The sequence below is a fragment of the Lactuca serriola genome, chromosome 1 (genome assembly GCF_051521515.1).
Source record: "Lactuca serriola cultivar US96UC23 chromosome 1, Lser_US96UC23_V15, whole genome shotgun sequence".
In the NCBI taxonomy this organism is placed as follows: domain Eukaryota; kingdom Viridiplantae; phylum Streptophyta; class Magnoliopsida; order Asterales; family Asteraceae; genus Lactuca; species Lactuca serriola.
The window spans coordinates 170126161-170145816 of NC_136408.1; positions in this window are offsets into that span (position 1 = coordinate 170126161).

Here is a 19656-nt window from a genome sequence, read left to right on the forward strand (position 1 = left end):
TCATCTAGTTAGATATTATCTGAATTAAGAGAGCGGTATAAGTTTTGCTGAAGCACCAACTGCACTGAGCGTTAAATCCACATTGATCCTTAAGTCGCATTCTAAATTAGCACTAAGTGTAAATTCGCCATCTAATAAAGAAGGGATTAAGAACAATTTATTCACTTCCGGGTTGGCTACTAAATATGGAAAATATATATAATCTGAAATTAGAAGGGGTAGCACAAATGAAAAAGAAGTGATCGAGGGTAAGTTCCTAAAGATACGCACTAAGGGTAAGCAACGAAGTTTTTGTACCTCTCGAATGTAAAGGCTATTTAAGTGTCGTCTATAAAATAAGTTACGAAATGATCGAGGATTTCCGAAGCAATATTTACTACCACGGTTACTCTTACTATAATAAAATCATATTCGAAGAATATATATATTTAGAGAGTCATTGTCGCAAATGGAGGCGATGCAAGTTTATAATAAAGTAAATCACCTTGTCTAGATAACAATTTGAGTGATTAGAAATGATAAGTAATCTCACTATTATCAAAATGTATAATAATTCCAAGATAATGAAGATACATGTGTGGCGATCAAACGAAGTAGTGAAATAATAAAAAGATAAATTAAAGTTAAATGTTTAAGTCGTCATTAAGGGATTTTTTTATATAAATATTGATATTACGCTTTTTGTAAAATTGACTAATTGTCTAACTCAAGACAAATACAATTTTAAGAGGAGTCGGAATATTTATGAAAACAAGTTTGAGAGTTTAGGAACTCACTAGAAATTGCAAAGTAGAATGCTATTTTTAAGAAATGAATAAAAATATCAATCATTGAAAATAGTGCATTTTTAGTTTAGTGTTTCTACAAAAACAATCATTTAGAGAATAGATAATCGTAAAATTCAAAACTTTTGATGTATTTAAAGAAAAGAAGAAACATACGGATACATATCCTTCACATATATTTTCCGGATATAGAAAAATTATAAGCATAATGGTATTCATCTTGTGTATTAATTATAAAGAAAAACAAAAAAGGGTAGACTTCTAGTCTTTATGTATACGAACATGATACCAGGAGAAGCAAAATAGACAGAAACAAAGTTAGACAATGTATTATGTTAATATTATGGCGTGTGAGATCTAAAATCAGAAGGAGAGCGAAAAATAAAGTTCGAGGGAAAGAAAAAGGAAGGTAGCGGCGGCAATGATTGTTATTGTTAAAATTTTAAGAACAATACATATAGGTAGATTTAAAACCAAGTTGAGATATATTTCAAACTTCAATATTTTAATGTATGTTGATGGTTACATAGAAATGTAGAAGTTTTAAATTGTTTTCTAAGGTTTGCTAAAAATTCACGAGTTATCTATTAAGTTAAACTTCATTTGTGAAAAAGAAAAAACAATAAAACTTGTAATTGAAAATCTGACATTTTGACATTTTTGACCGGGGTCCAACAATGGTTAAAACGGATAAGGTAAAGACTTAACATATTTAGATGAATAATTGTGCATTGTCAAAAGTATGTCGCTAGAAGTTTAAAAGTGAACACTAATTTTTGTAATGTTGTAAGTTTTATAAACACAGATTATAAAACTAATTTGAAATAAAATAAACAAATAAGGTGTGTTTTGAAATGTAGGCATCAGTGATGTCTTGTAAACACATTTGGATTAGAAAGTTGGAAAAATACCAAGTTAGGTTACTAGAAAACACATTTAAGTTAAGTACAATGCCTAAATGAGAAAGTAGTCAAAAGACTTAAAACAAAAGTGGTTTGAAGATCAGATGAAGCTTTTACACATAATATGAACTTTAATGTTATATGTTTAAGTTTTATAGCATAGAGTTGAAACACTTTTATAAAAGAAAGGTTTCTAAGTTTTTCGAAAACGTGTCAAAATGGTAAGCAAGGTTTAAAATGGTTTATATGCCCTTAAAAGAACATCTATCCATTGAAATAGATTTGAAATGAAATTGAAATAGCAAGGTTAAAACCAATATTGGTTAAATTGAGTTTTGAAGAAAAGTGTTAAGTTAAAGCAAGTTGTCAAAAGATTTTTAGCGAGAATATGGCTTACATTGTTAGGAAATGTCTACTAAGTTGAATGAAGTGGTTATAAAATATTTTATCGATGATAAATAAAACCGATGAAGTGAAATAATTTTTCGATGGAAGATTAAGAAGTAAGGAATAAGTATGTTAGTATAGCTGATCGTACCTAAATACTAAGGCGTGTGCAAGACGAGTCTAAGGCGAGTACCTGTGTCTTTTCCCCAAAATAAAGGACAAGAAAAATTATTTGTAAAAAATTTTATGGTGTCAATGCAGTTTCGTGGCCTTTTATAGAGGTCAAAGGGATATCATATGCTAAGTTTTAACCTCAAGGTGGAAACAACCTAGAGTTAAATCGTAGCGTAGAAATAAGATCTCACATATGGGTTAAACCTCCGTGTCTCTTTGTGAGTCGAATCCGGAATGCCCGCCAATGATATCCAAGTGATTACTTAGTGGCGAATCATCTACCTCCTTACGCGATGCTCCAATTATCATTCGTGTCGGTATCTAAACGCTTTTTCCTAGTTGTAACTCTAGTACAAAGACGATGAAGATGTATTAAGGAATAATTGGTATAGGTTTCGACTTAAGATTATTACTAGTGTATATCTAGCTACTAACCTTACATCTAAAGTCAATAGCTACCGAGGAATACCCATTCTTAGTACTATGTGCATTGCTCCTAGAGTGGCCAGTGATATAACCTAAGTGGTTAACCTTGCACTTGATAAGGGACAAGAATATTTCTAAATAAAGGCATTGTTATAAAAGTGCACTTAGTTTCTAAGTGTATCTAGATGAATGCCTATAATATGCAATGCCCATACACACAACGGAAAATTTTGTTTTTCAAAAGTTTAAGTTGAAAATTGTTTTGAACATAATTCTACTATAACCGTTTCCAGCCTCACATTAACATTCCTTAATTAAGCATAGTTGGCCAGACAATACTTAATTAAAGTCCAATAATGCGTACTCGAATTAGTTATACCTGTAGTATGTTCTATATTTTAAAACCGTTTAGAAAATTTTTGGATATAGTTGTGGTTCTCCACATGAAAACCAGTATTCTCTATAACCTTCGGCTCTGATACCATTTCTGTCACACCCCACTAAAGCGGAAACACGAGGCGTGGCAGTATAAAGGGTTTCATAGCAAAAGTTAAAAAAACAACACCAACCATAGTATTAAAAATCATTACAAATTTACAATGGCTTTGAACAACTTTTAAAAGAAATTCCAATGAAAATTGGAATACAACACATGCAAATGCTCCTAACAGTGAAGTGTACCTAAGTGCCACTTACTCAATGATTCCTGAAAAAGCATATAAAACGAGTGTCAAATATAAAAATAGTTGATGAGTACTCACAGATAAAAAAAATATTGGTTTCATGGATCGAAATCAAAGTTTTGATAAAAGTTTCCATAAATAAAAATATATTGCAAAAATGAGTATTAAGTTTGCATAAACAAAGTTCGTTGTTGTAATGAGAAACAAATTTCATTGCTATAATTAGTAAACAAGTTTATTGCCATAATAAATAACAAGTTTTTATGTGTATGAGCAAACAATGAGTTCCCAACCAAGCCTATGACTGATGCCCTATCAAGATCTATCCTTATCGTTCGATAGATTATATGGTATCATGCACTCCAGCAATCGGGCGAGTGAGGAGTTGTCAGTTCTTAATAGCGCTATCCATAATGACCATTGGCTCAAAGAGTTAATGGTTGGAGTAAAGTGTAAGGGAAGGGACTTAAGACGATAAGTTCTCATGTTTCGTGTTGCATAGACATACATAGAGAAATATAGCAATAAAATAGCAATCAAGTTTGATACAAATCAATTTTAATACAATGAACAAATAATAGTTTTTAGGACATGGTTTTCCACCCCAAAACATAAAAACCAAAAACAGGGGATTCGTGAATACTCACAATATGCATTGAGATGATGCCATTGGTGCCTTCAACTACGATCCACTTGTACTACTATCGATTCCTACACGATGTTACACACTAATGAGTCTCTAATAGAAAGCTAACACTAGTATATTTGCTACTATAATAGAATTATGCCAATATTGTGTCAAAATTTAATATTGATAAGTTACAAACATTTTTCTGAAATGGTGAGGTTTTATAGCTCATTTGATTAAGACAATTTTGGATATTAATTTTCCAGATTTTTTGTAATATCAATTGAGGGTATTTCAACACATTTAAATGTGTTTTAAGCTCTTAAAAAGCCAAAATATTATCAAACAGTTTCCTAAAATTCTCAAACTATGCATTTTGATTCTAAACACAGTAGAGGTCTTCCATAAATTTTCCTTTGAAATTTTTATATGATTAACTATTTTTCCAAAATTTTAAGTCTTCATAACAATATAAATTCGTGAAAAATAGCATCCAAACGATTAAAATTCGCTGACTTTGTATGATATTGCCATTAGACACACGTAAGCTGGGAAAATATAAAAATGGATTTCTAAACTGATTAACTCAATTTTATGATTTTTGTGCATTTATTCTAATAAAAATTGAAATAAATATAAAATAGTTTCCAAAATTGCCTAAACATTTTTTTATTACTTTTATTTAACATTCTTAAGCCGGGACAAATATAAAAATGGATTTGTAAACTGTTTAACCAGGTTTTATGATTTTTGTTCGTTTATTTTAATAAAAATTGAAATAAATAGAAAATTGTTTCCAAAATTGTTCAAACTTTATGTAACACTGTTATTATACATTTAGGAGCTATGAAAAATAGAAAAGATATTTTTAAATTAATCTTTCTATTTTTCTTTGTTTTATCCTCTTAAATAATCATTAATTGGAGAATAATTATTAAACAGTTAAAGTAAATTACCAAAATTTTTGTATACTTTATTTACAGTGTAAATAATCTGGCAAAAATCCCAATGGTGATTTTTATATAGTGTAATCCGATTTTGTGGATTTAAGTGTATTTAATCTTATAAAATAGAAGAAAAATAGCGTACTGAATAGAAAAATCATCCAAATTTTTATTTAGAGTTCTACTATATTATAAGGTCATTTGGTAAATATTCCTGAATTTTGGATGAGTAAAAATAATTTTCCCATTATTAGTCCATTATAAATACAAAAATAAGGGAAAAATAGGAATGCATCATGAAAAATTCTGAAAATATTTTTCTGAGTACTACACATTAGGTAGGATCTGAGAAAATTCTTATATAGCTATTTCGCATTCTTAAAATTGGTTGTATTATTTATTTGAATTAAACAAAACGAAAATACAAAACCGTAGCAAACAGCAGCAAAAATTGATGAAACTCATCACGATGTCATAATTTACTTTACGCGTCATCTACGAGTTTACCTAGGATTAATAGACCTCCGAAAGTATTTTATATGAATTATTGCCCTATTTTATTTCAATAAATGTAATAATTCGAGAAAAATGTATTATGTTCTAAAAATTTGTAGAACATCTCATTTTGTTGATGGAATTCTGGAAAAAAATTGGATTTGATCAGAAAAATTGTTTTAGATATTTATTTGGGAATAAATCATTTATGAACATATTTGAAAGCTTTTAACAACAAACTTTGATCATCAAGCATCTAAGCTTGAAGATCATCACATGCATGTTGTTTTGAAGACCATTAATGAGTTTTAAATGTTCAAAAATCGCTTTTGAAAGAAAACTTAGAGTGCATGTGGTGATTTTCCACAAAAACATGTAGAAAAGTGCATTTTTGATGATCTTGACTTAGGTTTAGGTCCTTGGATTTCACCATTTACAACATACATGTTGTTTTTGGATGAAATCCTACCACCATCATTATAAAAATCGAGAGTGTGTGTGTGTGTGTGTATGTTTATGTGTTCATGATCTTTCATTAGAATGGAGTAGAAGATGGAGAAAGTGTAAGTAAACACAAAGTTATGAAGGAAAAAATGAAGGGATAATGTGAGTTTTATGATTACCTCAAGAACAACACTGATAATGAAGGTTTTGAGTGTTATGAGATTATATTTTCTGTAAATTTTCGTGGATGATGGAGAGAGGAAGAGAAAATAGTGGTGTTAGAGTGTGAGAGAGAAGAGAGTGAAAGAGAATTGAAGAGGTGGAGTGAAGAGTGAGTGAAAATGAGTAGTGTGTGCCTTTTGAGTGTGAGAGAGAGAGAGAGAGATATGGGGAGAGAGGGATCCAAATTTTTGAGGTATAAAACCCTCTTTCTCTTTTACTTTTATAAAAAAATTCAATTCTTTTATAAAAATATTAAACTTTTATAAAATATACACCCTAACCTACTTTTTATTCATGAAACCTTGATTTTTGACTTATAAATTAAGGGTGAATGTTAATGACTTAAATTTTATTTTCCTTGATTATATTTCCTTGAATTTAATTATTTTAAGACAATATTATAAGTTTCATAACTATTTTTATAGAATTCTTGATGGGTGAATGTTAATGACTTAAATTTTATTTTCCTTGATTATATTTCCCTAAATTTAATTATTTTAAGATAATATTATAAGTTTAATAACTATTTTTATAGAATTCTTTGATGTTAAATTTTATAAAATTTAGGTTTTAGGGCTTTTAGGGTTTTGAGATTTAATAAATCTTTGGATATCAAAATCCATAGAATCTTTGAGACTTCAATTTATCTTATGGTATTATAACTCTTTTAATAGTTATAAATAATGTTTTTAACTTATTTTATCGGTTTATTGGCATTCTATGTAGTGATTCCGAGATTCAAGCGAAATTGAGGAATCAAGTATACTAGTCCTAGTTTTCAACTCTGACTTAAGTTCCAACGAGACTAGGACCTAATTTCTACCACTAGGTCAAGTGCACGATGTGTGTATATGATTCATGAAAAGGTGTTCGAGTCAAAGAGTGACCTAAAATATGTATATTCACTATAGATAAGTAGTTGTAGAATTCACATATCAATGTGAAGTCTAAGTATACTATCCATTGATTCTAATTGTTTCCAAGTTTCTAGTATGTTATAACTTAGTATCTAGTTACTAAGTCTAATATGTGTCGTGCCTACACGTACAACTAAGTTTATCAAATCTAGAACCGACTCGAATTTTAACTGTTGTCACAGTATTTATTATAACCCTATTATGTGATTTTCTATTACTATCCATAGATCTATGGTTTACACTTTGTTGTTCATTATTGTATGTTCAATTAGAGAAAACGTAGATCTTCAATTAGGTTTGCATGTACACATAGGATTGTATGTTTTGCTCAAAACCCATCAGTAGTATTAAGTCTAGGTTTTATTTTTCTATTGAATTGATACTAATATGAACTTGAACAAGGAGGAAAAACAAAATCGTGATTCTATTCTTCGAACTCATCAAGTTGTTTCTTCGGACTCGAAGTGTTGGACTGCAACTCGGCGAGTTGGTCTTTGAATTCAGCAAGTTTGTGCGTCAGATCCTGATTTTGGATTTTGTTGCCTAACTTGATTTATTTTGTTAATATTTGGTAATTATCTTTTATTAAATCTGTCATAATCTGATCTTTGGCAATGTTAGATAATTAAATATGACCTAAATGTTAGGAGATAATTATGAATTGGATAATGTTGATTTTATTTGATTATAATTATACTTATGGATATGATTAATGATTTAATTAATTGTTTCTTAAATGATAATTAATATATCCATAATTGGTTACTACATGATTAATTTGATTATTAATTAAAGTTAATTTTGGGGTTGTTTGAAATTTAAATTAAAAGGTTTAATTTTTGAAATTTAAAATGTAAACCCTAAATTAGATTCTTGTGGATTTTGTTAATAATTTAATTAAATGATTAATTAAAGGTTAATTAATAAATTCAGATAAGGTTTAAATTTAATTAACTTAAAGGTTTAATTTATTAAAAGATTAAACCCTTGGAATTTTAAAATGTTTAAAAGTCACCTTATACTATATATATATATATATATATATATATATATATATATATATATATATATATATATATATATATATATATATATATATAAAATTAATAGTTTAATATATATTATACGTATAAGAAAAGTCAGTTAAATCGCTAGTATGCCTCATTCACGAAGTCATACTATAAGGGGAGTTGAAGGAAGCGGCATGTAAAATGATTGTCACTGGGTATCCATTCTTACCCACCACTCTCTTGTATGGTGGAGGGTCGTTAGCTAAACGGGTTTGATAGGAAAATTATATCTCATTAATAAGTATAATGAGATATAAAGTAACTGAACCATTTTCTAAAATCCCATTCTTAGTTACTTTAGGAAAAATGTGAATTTTATGCTAACCCATGAAATTGCACATTGCACCTTATTGGCCATTAATGGAGCATATGTAGTTAACCGACAAAATAATATGAGACTAATATTGGTGGCAATGGGTGTCTCATAAATTATCATTGAATTAATGGAGCGTGTGTGGTTAACCGGCATGTTAATTTCAGATGATAAATGACATCAAGAGTACCAAGCTAATTTTCATGGTTATTTACATCTCGTTTGTGATCCTTCGCATCCCACTCACAAAGTGAAAGCATAATTGAGATTAAATCTATCATTGAATAGTTCAATGAATCTCAAAAGATCTAGGAGTTTCATTAGATTGAAATTGGTAAATGCTTACCTACCTAAAATAATTTGAATTTGATTATGGCATCCCTCTTTAGAATTTGAATCGAAAATATGGATCCTAGACTTAATTTAAATTTTTTTGGGTTAACAATTAAGGATTAAAATCAACTAAGTTGAATTCTCTTTCTCCCTTTATAGATGTCGAGTCAAGAAAACAAAGGTTCTCCTCGTTCTTCTGGAAATGTTTTTCCTTCTGAAGATGATCTTCCACATGTTGATCAAGGTGAAAGAAAGTTCCCTTCTTCAAGAAATGGTGGAACTGGAAATCATGTTTCTCCAACTCTTCCTCCACCTCCTCTAGTGACTCTCCCTAAGTCAGGTCTTCTTCAAGTTGAAAAGTACGAAGTCACTCAAGCCCTGTTGGCATATAAACATCAAGATGGAAAGTCTGTGTGTGCGCATGTTCTGAAAGTGAAATCTCACATTGACAGATTGAGGATGTTGGGTGTCATTTTCTCAAGGGAACTGGCCATTGACTTGGTTCTAGTTTCACTTCCTGAATCATATAGTCAGTTCACTAAAGACTACTATATGAGGGATCATGACGTGACCCTAATTGATCTAACATATATGTCGATTGCTGCTGAAGCAGAAATGCTTAAGAGCACAAGTCAAGCAAATTTTTTTGAAGGATCTATCTCCAAAATTTCCATGGACATTGACAGTGGCAACATTGGTAGTCTAGAAAAGGTTTATCTTCCAAATGGAAAAGGATCAAATAAAGGTCAAACCGTTTGACCATATGGTAAAGAGAAAGGTTAATTCTAAGATAGTTCCATGTGCTAATCCAAAAAGGTCCATGTGTTTATATTTCCAATTGAAGGGGCATTGGATAAGAAGCTGCCCAGAATACCTAAAAGATCTCAGAGATGGTAAAGTCAAGTCGTATGGCTCTACTTTAGGTATATCCACTATCTAGCTCTACTTTATTAAGTTCTTATTCATAGATTCTTAATATATGATGTCATTGTTACAATTTGATGTTTTTGTAGGATCTAAGAGAAATAAGGAAGCTTGAGAAGAGTAAGCTGAATCTGATCATGAGAGATAGATTTCGGTCGCATGGTTCGATGATCAGATTTTGAAAGCTGTTGCATAGGAGTTATGATAGATTAGTAGATTGCTTAGGAAATATCTAGAAATATAGTTTTCATATATTTGCAGTGCAAGGACAACTTTTTCTACATATCAATAAAAGTGAATTTTTAATTTATTTCTTTTGTATTTCCTTTATGGCATTTATTAGAATTGGTGGTTATATTCTTAAATATGTCGTTTGTGGAAATGTCATAATCAACCAAGTGAAAAGGAATTCTCATCAACCAAGTTTTAGTTGGATAGAAACCTCGAGTCAAACAATTCGAATTGTGTGATGTATGAGAATATTGATCAATGGAAGATTATGACTAATTCGTTGATCACATGTTTATGTGAGTCAAAGTGAAGGATTAAAAGATGTAGTACACATTGATGTGGACTATTTTGATCCACCACGAAGGACGATAAGTCTAATCGTCATGATTTACTAATGGTTCAGTAAATATGGTTATGCTTATAAGATTAAATGTAATTTTGATTCTTTGAAAAGTTTCAAAGAGTAATAGAACGAATAAGAAGAATTTGTTAAGCAGAAAGATAAAGGTTTATCCGATCCGAAAAGAAAGGAGAGTACTTTGGTATCATGTTTTATGATCATCATAATGATTATGGAACCATGTCACAATTGATCCTCGAAGAACATATTAGTTCAATTGTTTGACAAAGAAGAGGAATCAAATATTATTGAAATGGTTTAATCGAGAGATGAGTCATACTTCGTATCAAATCAAGTTTTAGAGTCATACTCTAGTAACTACAAATCGTATCTTGAAGCTCGTTTGCTTCTAATTGGGTTTATAACACCTCATGAAATGTGGAGTATTAATGTGTTCTTACTTGGACACATTTGGAATTAGAGATTTTGATGATTTGGTTAAAAGGAAAGGAAAAACTATGACCAGTTATATGAAGTTATTTCTTGTCGAGAATCCACACTAACTTTTGAATATTTGTTTTAGCTTGTTAAGGATTGTTCCTTGAGAGAGAAACGTATATGTCAAGAAGTCAGTAGGAGCCTTATTGATCTTGAAATGTTTCAGGAATCAATCGAGAATAAACATTTTAGTTATTACTAGCACACGACCTAAGGTTGATAACCTATCGTGTTCAGTTGACACATTCTTGTTTCCGTGCACCTTCCTGTTCCTGTTGTGTTGGTAATGCTTATGGGTTCTATGGTTGACTACAGAAGGCATAGCACGCTAATCAGAGATAATACATTGGTTAATGGAAGTGAGCTGCTTAAACAACATGGAAGCGCTGGTAGGCCCTTGAGCTACCAGAAGGCGAGAAATTTAGAATGAGTAAAGTTCAGACCATGAAAGGAAAAACTAAATTTGATTTTGGTTTTTTCCTCAACCTTATATTATGATTGTAGGTTGGAATTGATAATTCACTTGGATAAGAACACATACACGATAAAATCTAAGTGGTAAAAGGTTTCGCTCTAATTCTTGAAAATGATTATGAGGAAACACTTTTGCTAGAAGATTTTAAAGATTTGATAAATATCATTTTGGATAGCAGTTGTGTTAATTGCATTCTCAAATTCGCAATATGATTACGATATCCCTTTTCATAGTTCGAATTGTAAGAAATGGCAAGAAATAGTTTGAACGTTCATGACTTATATCTATAAGTTCTGAAGGGGTTTAAACACACATATGCTATCTAATGAAAGTGTATTGAAGTACCATGTATCAAAAATATAAAATTTAGTAAGGAAGTCAAGAACATTGATTTCTAGAAGTCCAACTGAATTTCTAGGTACATGTCAAAGCTAGTGGGAGCATAAATGTTATGTTAGCAAGAGTATAATTGTTATGCTTGTGGGAGCATAATTGTTATGTTTAGTGTTGCAAGTTGCAATACTATTTATAGGAAACAAGGTTTTCAATTTGCAAGTTGTAATGTTCGGGAATTGTTTCACTATAATAAGATTTGGGGGAGAGGACACTTATACTTCATTTCAAATTTAAAAGTTTGGATTGAAAGAATTTGAAGGAACTTGGCCATGGGTATATATAAATATTGTGTTGAAGTGATTCAACATAGGAAATTCGATATATGGAAATATTATAGCAAGAGACTGATTAAGTATCATGTCTTTATGGAAGACATTATGTATCGAATCCCAAATGTTTCGGATATAGGATTGACTACATATACTATAATATTCACTTCTTCTGATTTTTCCAAATGCCTAGGGCATTAAGAGGGGAAAGGACTAGAACTGGATATGACTATAGTTGTTAAACAACTGTCAAGAATAGTCTAAGGTTTACCAAAAGATTGGTTGCTTGCAGACAGTTAGAAGTATAGTATTTGGACAGGCCATATTGACATGTTTCAGATTGGATAATTTTTTATCAGGATTAATAGCCACATAGGAATATGTAAATGTTTCCATAATGGGAGTTGATGATTAGAATCTACATGTAAGTTAGAAACTTTAATACAAGGAAGGTGTTCAAGAATTGTAACTTGAATTTGAGACTTCTAACCATGAAACTATTTTAAGTAAAAAAAGTTTCAATGGAGCATTTTTTGACATCATTGGCTAAGTCTCTGTGACTTCGATGCCACTTCGTCACAAAAGGATATTGCATGTAAGGTTGGACTCTAACACATATAGTGGTGACAAGAATTTGGAATTGTTACACTTGTGATAAGGATTTGGAATTTTGATATGAGCATCACTGGAATTATGTCCAATTGATCTGTTCACAAACGAACCACCATAGAGAGACATAGTATGCATGTTTAAACATGGCATGACTGATGTTTAATTCAAGTGTTCACTAGTAATAATTGTTTTATTTATATTCAATAGTTTTGAGACCATAGTTAATTAGGCTATTATTGTGTTTTATTTCACATGTTTTACTTTCCGAATAATTGGATTATTCAAACATCCAAAGTCGATCATACTTTTGGAAGTAAGTAGTGAATTAAGACTGTCATGAATCATACTGAAGATTGTCTAAGGGGTTAGGCATAACAATGGTTTGCTACAGTATTCATGAGTGCTTTTGAAACGGGGATTAAAGTATTGGATTAACCCCTTCTCAAAGAATTACTTCATGGATTTTATCATGAGTAATTTTGAGACGATAATATCTTATATTGGTGAAACGGAGATATATGAGTTGTTGTTTACGAGTCAGTTGCAGATTGATAATACGTAAACGCATCAGTAACTTGATGTTATAAAATATATTGTTATGCATAATTTGATGAGTAAGTAGTGCAAGCATAGAACTCGAAGTCTATCCATTTCTTTTTCCCTAAACGGGGAAAAGTGATATCTATGCACCCTCGATGATTTAATCATGATATCTAAAGCACTTGGCCAAGCCTGTACTGAATTGTTGTGTTCAATTAGTAGTCTGATTTCAGTCGCCATAAATCAGAAATCGGGAAACAAATCTCGGACAGAGAGAATAATTATAATCCATATCTCATGTTCATATGATATCTTGTAGAACGGAGAAATATTTGATCACTTATCTAAGGACACATTACTAACTAGGTCAGAGTTCGATAGCGGCTTTTGGTAGGTTCAATTTGCTGATCAATTTGGTAGTTATACTGGTAGTTATAGTTATTAGACTTATCCAAGTGGGAGATTATTGGATTAGGTTTCTTAATTCCATAAGTATAATTGGTATAAACTTGAATTGATAGTAGCACAGTCCTTTTCAGTTGCCTTCAAACCAGGAAATTGAATAGTATAACTTTTAGAGAGAAGAATGATTTATTAATTAATTACTTGGTTAATGAATTAATTAGAAATCATAATAAATGATTTATTAATGTATTATGGAAATAATATATTAATTAGAAATCATATTATTTAATTAATATTTAATCAAAAATTAATTTGGAATTAATTTTGGGATTTAATAAATTAACTTAAACTATATGGACTAAAGGTGACAATGCTCAAGAGTTGAACATTGGGAAATTTTAGAGCCTTCCTATTGTAGGGGGGACGAATTTTAGATGCTCCTAGGGTTTCCTTGGGCTCTAAGGGTGCCTTGGATGCCTTAGGGAGGAAGTTAAGGGATTAGGGTTATCTTAGATACACCTGCCTAATCCAATACCTTCCTAACACCAATATAAACCCTCCTTAGGGTTAAATTTCATTTATGACTCTTCCAAGAGCCTAAGGGCCGAAATTTCTCTTCCATTACTCTCTCTCTCTCTCTCTCTCTCTATATATATATATATATATATATATATATACTATTCCTTGGTTACATGTGTTTGTTTGTGAACCATTAGAGGCGCGACACTTGTGGTGCTTGCTACCAAAGGTATTTCAAGCAAGGATTCATGATTTTTTACAATAACAATCTTAAAGGTATGTATTGTAACCCTATTATGTGATTTTCTATTATTATCCATAGATCTAGGGTTTACACTTTGTTGTTCATTATTGTATGTTCAGTTAGAGAAAACATAGATCTTCAATTAGGGTTGCATGCACACATAAGATTGTATGTTTTGCTCAAAACCCATCATATGTATGTACGTGATAATCTGTGATTGTATGCGGTATGGTATTTTGGGGAACTCACTAAGCTTTATGCTTATAGTTTTCAGTTTATTTTTAGGTACTCCGATTTTCAAATGGAAGACCTCGGGATGATTGCAGAGCACACACCACATGGTTCCGCATTCTATGAATTACTCTGGTTAAAGGATGTTTTGCTAAATATTGGTTACTCTACTTTTATAGATACAATATTTATTAACATTTTATTAATTTTAAAAAAAATTATGTCGTGATTTTCGAGTCGTTACATCTATACTCTAAGATCTGACTTCCTTAAGGCAACTTATCATGTAAAGTTGGCAACTTTACATGCATGCATGGTTTAATGGAGCTCTAGAGCTCAAAAGAGCTTAACAAAGATTATTTACACATGCATGAGTCCATAAACACCTCAAAGCTTGCATTTTTAAGGACAAAGGGACCAAATGAAACCCAGATCTACCATCAATCACTTCTGGAGTGAATCAAGAAGCTCATCAATCACTCCAAGGACTCAAAAATCATAAAATAGCAAAATAACGAGATCCAACATCATAGTTTACCAAGTTGTGAGCTTTTTACCTCAAAAGGCTAGCAAATGATGAGCTAATCTGGATCCACAAGCTCCAAGCATAACTCCAAGTGGTCCACTTCTTCTTCTCCTTCACAAAGCACCAACAAACACTCTTTATGGCTCAAAACTCTCAAGAACACACTAGGGTTTCGATTTCTGGACAAGGGAAGGTGGAGGCTGTCCAAACATGACCAAATGAGGCTATCATAAGGCTTAAATAGGGTGCAATACCCTAGAAATTAGGGTTTCATAATCCACATGTATGCCATGTGTACTCCATGTACACCCAACATACGTGGACGGAATGCGCGAGCATAATCAGGCTAGTACGCAAAGTGTACCACCTAGTATGCTCCGCATACTAGCTTAAGGACCAACTTTGCAAACTTTTTAGTTGAAGAGGTTAAATATGAAACTTACCAAATTTAAGGGTTACAATTATCCCCCACTTGAATCAGACTTCGTCCTCGAAGTCTGCTATTCCAAATAACTCCATATAGTTCTACCTCATCTCATCTTCTAGCTCCCACATCTATCCAGAACCCTTGCGATGCTGCCACTGGACTTTCACCAACTCAACAACATTGTTCCTCAAGGTTTTTGTCTTTCGGTCAAGAATCGCCGCCAGTCTTTCAATATAATTCCGGCGATCATACACCTGAATATCCTCCAATGGAACCTTTGTGGAATCTTCCACTAAACACTTTCACAACTAAGAGACATGGAGTGTCCTCTGGATCTGACTGAGCTCATCTGGAAGATCCAAGAGATATGCAACCTAGACCTCCTAGGCCAAAACCTTGAAAGGACCAATATACATGGGGCCCGGCTTGCCCCTCTTCCTGAATCGGATGACACCTTTGCAAGGTGACACCTTGAGGAGAACCATATCCCCCACCTTGAACTCTAGATATGATCGACATCTGTTGGCATAACTTTTCTGCTGGCTTTGAGCTGTCAGGTGCCTACTTCGAACCAGCTAAATCAACTCAGTGGTCTTTAGTACCACCTTAGTACTCCCCATAACCTGGTGACCGACCTTACCCCAACAAATCAGGGTCCTACATTTCCTACCATAGAGCATCTCAAAAAGAGGTCGATCGATGCTGGTGTGATAGCTGTTGTTATATGAAAATTTTGCTAACGGAAGATACCTATTCCACTCCCACCGAAGTCCAAAACACACGCCCGAAGCATATCCTTTATGGTCTGAATTGTTTGCTCGCTCTGACAATCGGTCTGCGGATGGAATGTTATGCTAAAATAGAGACGAGTACCCAACTCGTCATGGAACCTTTTCCAAAACTTGGATGTAAATCGAAAATCTATGTCTAAAACCACCGAAACCGACAACCCATGTCGTGCCACAACCTCCCTGATATATACCTCAGCTAATTCTCCGCTTAAATAGTCTCCTAATCGGGATGAAATGTGCGCTCTTGGTCAACCAATCCACGATGAACCAAATGGAATCCACCCCACGCCCAATTTGAGGTAAGTTCATGATGAAATCCATGGTAATGTCCTCCCATTTCCATACGGGAATCTCCAACGATTGCATCTTGTCGTGAGGTCACTGATGCTCGGCGTTGACTTTCCTGCAAGTTAAGCACCTCTCCACATACCATGCCATATTCTGCTTCATGCAGGGCCACCAATAATCAAGACGAAGATCTTTATAGATCTTCGTGTCCCCGGGATGAATGGAGAACCTAGACTTGTGTGCCTTCTCCATCAGAAATTGATGCACACCGCCCCAATACGGAACCCATAGCCTCGGATTAAGAGTCAACAACCTACAACTATCATAATAGAAGGAAGCCACCTGACCCACAATACGCTCACTCTTTCGGTGCTCTTCCTTCATAGCCTCGATCTGAGCCTCACAAATCTGCTCTAACAGCGGAGTAATTAGCGTCATCCTCAAACATATATCCCTGATCAGAGCTGCGGCCGCCTTATGGCTGAGAGCATCAGCTGCCACATTGGCCTTCCTTGGGTGATAAAGGATCTCACAATCATAATCTTTCACCACATCCAACCACCGGTGCTACCTCATGTTCATATCTGGCTAATCCATCAGATACCTCAGGCTCTTGTGAACCGTGTAAAAAGTACAACGAACCCCATATAGATAATATCGCCAAATTTTGAGGGCGAAAACCACATCCCCCAGCTCCAAATCATGTGTTGGATAATTCGCTTTATGAGGCTTCAGCTGCCTAGAAGCGTAAGCGATCACGCGACCCCTCTGCATCAACACTGCCCCCAAACCCGTGATTGACACATCACAATAAACCACAAAATACTCACACCCTTAGGCAAGGTCAAAATCGGTGCCTCACACAACCGTTGTCTCAAGGTCTCAAAAGTTGTCTGCTTCTTAGGCCCCCATAAAAAAGTAACCGTCTTCTTTGTTAACCGAATCAAAGGAATAGCTATCTTGGAGAAATCATGGATAAACCTCAGTTGGGTTCACAAAAGGCATGGACCAAGTCCTCGCACGGCGGCCTGGAGTGCTGCAACCGAATGCCTAGTCCTGGAGGGCTGGATGTGTTGTATGGGTAAGGTTGCACCCTTTCTAACACAAATTGGTTTTAGATCAACCGGTAGCGCTGATGCTCAACAAGTGGTATCATAGCCAGTGGCGAGGGTTTGATTCTCTCAGGGAGCAATTTCTAAGGGGGGATTGTTGGGGGTTAGAAATGGAATCGACCAAGTTCTCGCACGATGCCCTGGAGTGCCGCAATCGAATGCTTGGTCCTAGAGGGCTGAATATGCTATATGGGTAAGGTTGCGCCTTTTCTAACATGGTTTTAGATAAATTGGTAGAGCTAATGCTCAACAACCTCCGATAATAACCTGCTAGACCAAGGAAACTTTGAATCTCAGATGGAGACCTCAGAACCTCCTACAACATCACGACCTCGACCTAGGCCGGATCAAACAGAATACCGATCTGGTTGACAAGGTTCCCTAGAAACTGCACCTCGCGCAACTCGAACTCACACTTGGAGAACTTTGCGAAAAGTCTCTCCCTCCTAAAATTCTCCAGCACTTCCCTCAAGTGTTCCTCGTGCTGCTCCTGGGTCTTGGAATAAACCAAGACATAATCAATGAATACAATCACAGACCGATCCAACATCGGCCTGTACACACGGTTCATGAGATACTTGAACTGTAACATCCCAAAATACGACCCAATTTTTTTTGTTTAAATAGTAATAAAAATCATATACTGATCGTCATATCATAAAAACCATATGTCAAATATCTCAACTCATAACAAAATGTTGTGAAACAATTGTATCAAATCAAATTATGAGTCAAAACAAACTCCCAGGATAAAGACTGAAGTTGTGGTGTGTGCGATGCCATCATCCCGAGCTCTTCCCCTTACTTGCGGAAGTACCTGAAACCAAAACTAAAACTGTAAGCACGAAGCTTAGTGAGCTCCCACAAACTACCACATACCATACAATAGCATATAAACACGTACTGGGCCTTGCCCACTGCATCAGACCGAAGCCCGGAAACTGAATTGGACCGAAGCCCGGAACTGACTGGGACCTTGTCCCCTTCATCGGACCGAAGTCCGAAACTAACTGCATCGGACCGAAGTCCGGAACTGACTGGGACCTTGTCCCCTGCATCGGATCGAAGTCTGGAACTGACTGCATCGGACCGAAGTCCGGAAACTAACTGAGCATAGCATAGCATAAACACATATCAATTAGCATAACACAAATGATCATAAACTCATATACTGCATACTACGTCAGGCCGTAGCCCATAACACTCAACACATAAATCCTGTCAGAGCCACGAAGGCATCAAACAAACTAACAACTGCATCGGACCAAAGTCCGGAAACTACTACTACTAAATGGGCCGGCATTGTGGCCTTAGACCCGTTCCTACTGGAAGGAAACTCACCTCGTAGCCTAGCTGCTGAAAGGACTGCTCTGGAATCTGTCTGCTGCGCCTCCGATTTCACCCCGGCTACAATATCCATGAGCACCATCAATCAAATATTGATAATAATAATACTGAGGGTAAAATGACTCTCCTACCCCTGGTCCAAGTCAACCTAACTTTCAAAGTCAACATTCAGTTGACCTGACTCGTCGAGTCCTTACTCTTACTTCCTTGATTCCACTCACTACTACTCGTCGAGTTTTGGCGCAAACTCGACGAGTTCCTCTTCGCTACTAACACTCTGACAATCTGCATCTGACTCGCCGAGTTGTATGAACAACTCGTCGAATTCTCCTTCATCAGATGACTATTCTAGCTGTGACTCGCCGAGTTGTATGAACAACTCGTCGAGTCTGTTCTTGAAGTATGAAGATGGCCTTGGACTCGCCGAGTCAGGGCATTGACTCGTCGAGTTCTTCCACGAATGAGTCCAACCCTCTAACTCACCGAGTCCACTTCTCACTCACTGGCTCCACTCGACATAACTCGAAAAAGGAAACACAAGGGACTCGCGACTCGACTCGCCGAGTCGTGTGCATGCGAATACTATACACTCAATTCTTCTTGAAACTAATCCATGCCATTAGTAGATCTAGGTTCCTGGGACTCGATTTATACGTAAAGTTTCCCACTTTACGTGTAAATAACATTAAATGGAAGTTTTAGGGTTAAAAGCACACTATAATAGTAGATCTAGAGCTTTCATGCAAAATGGATCCATA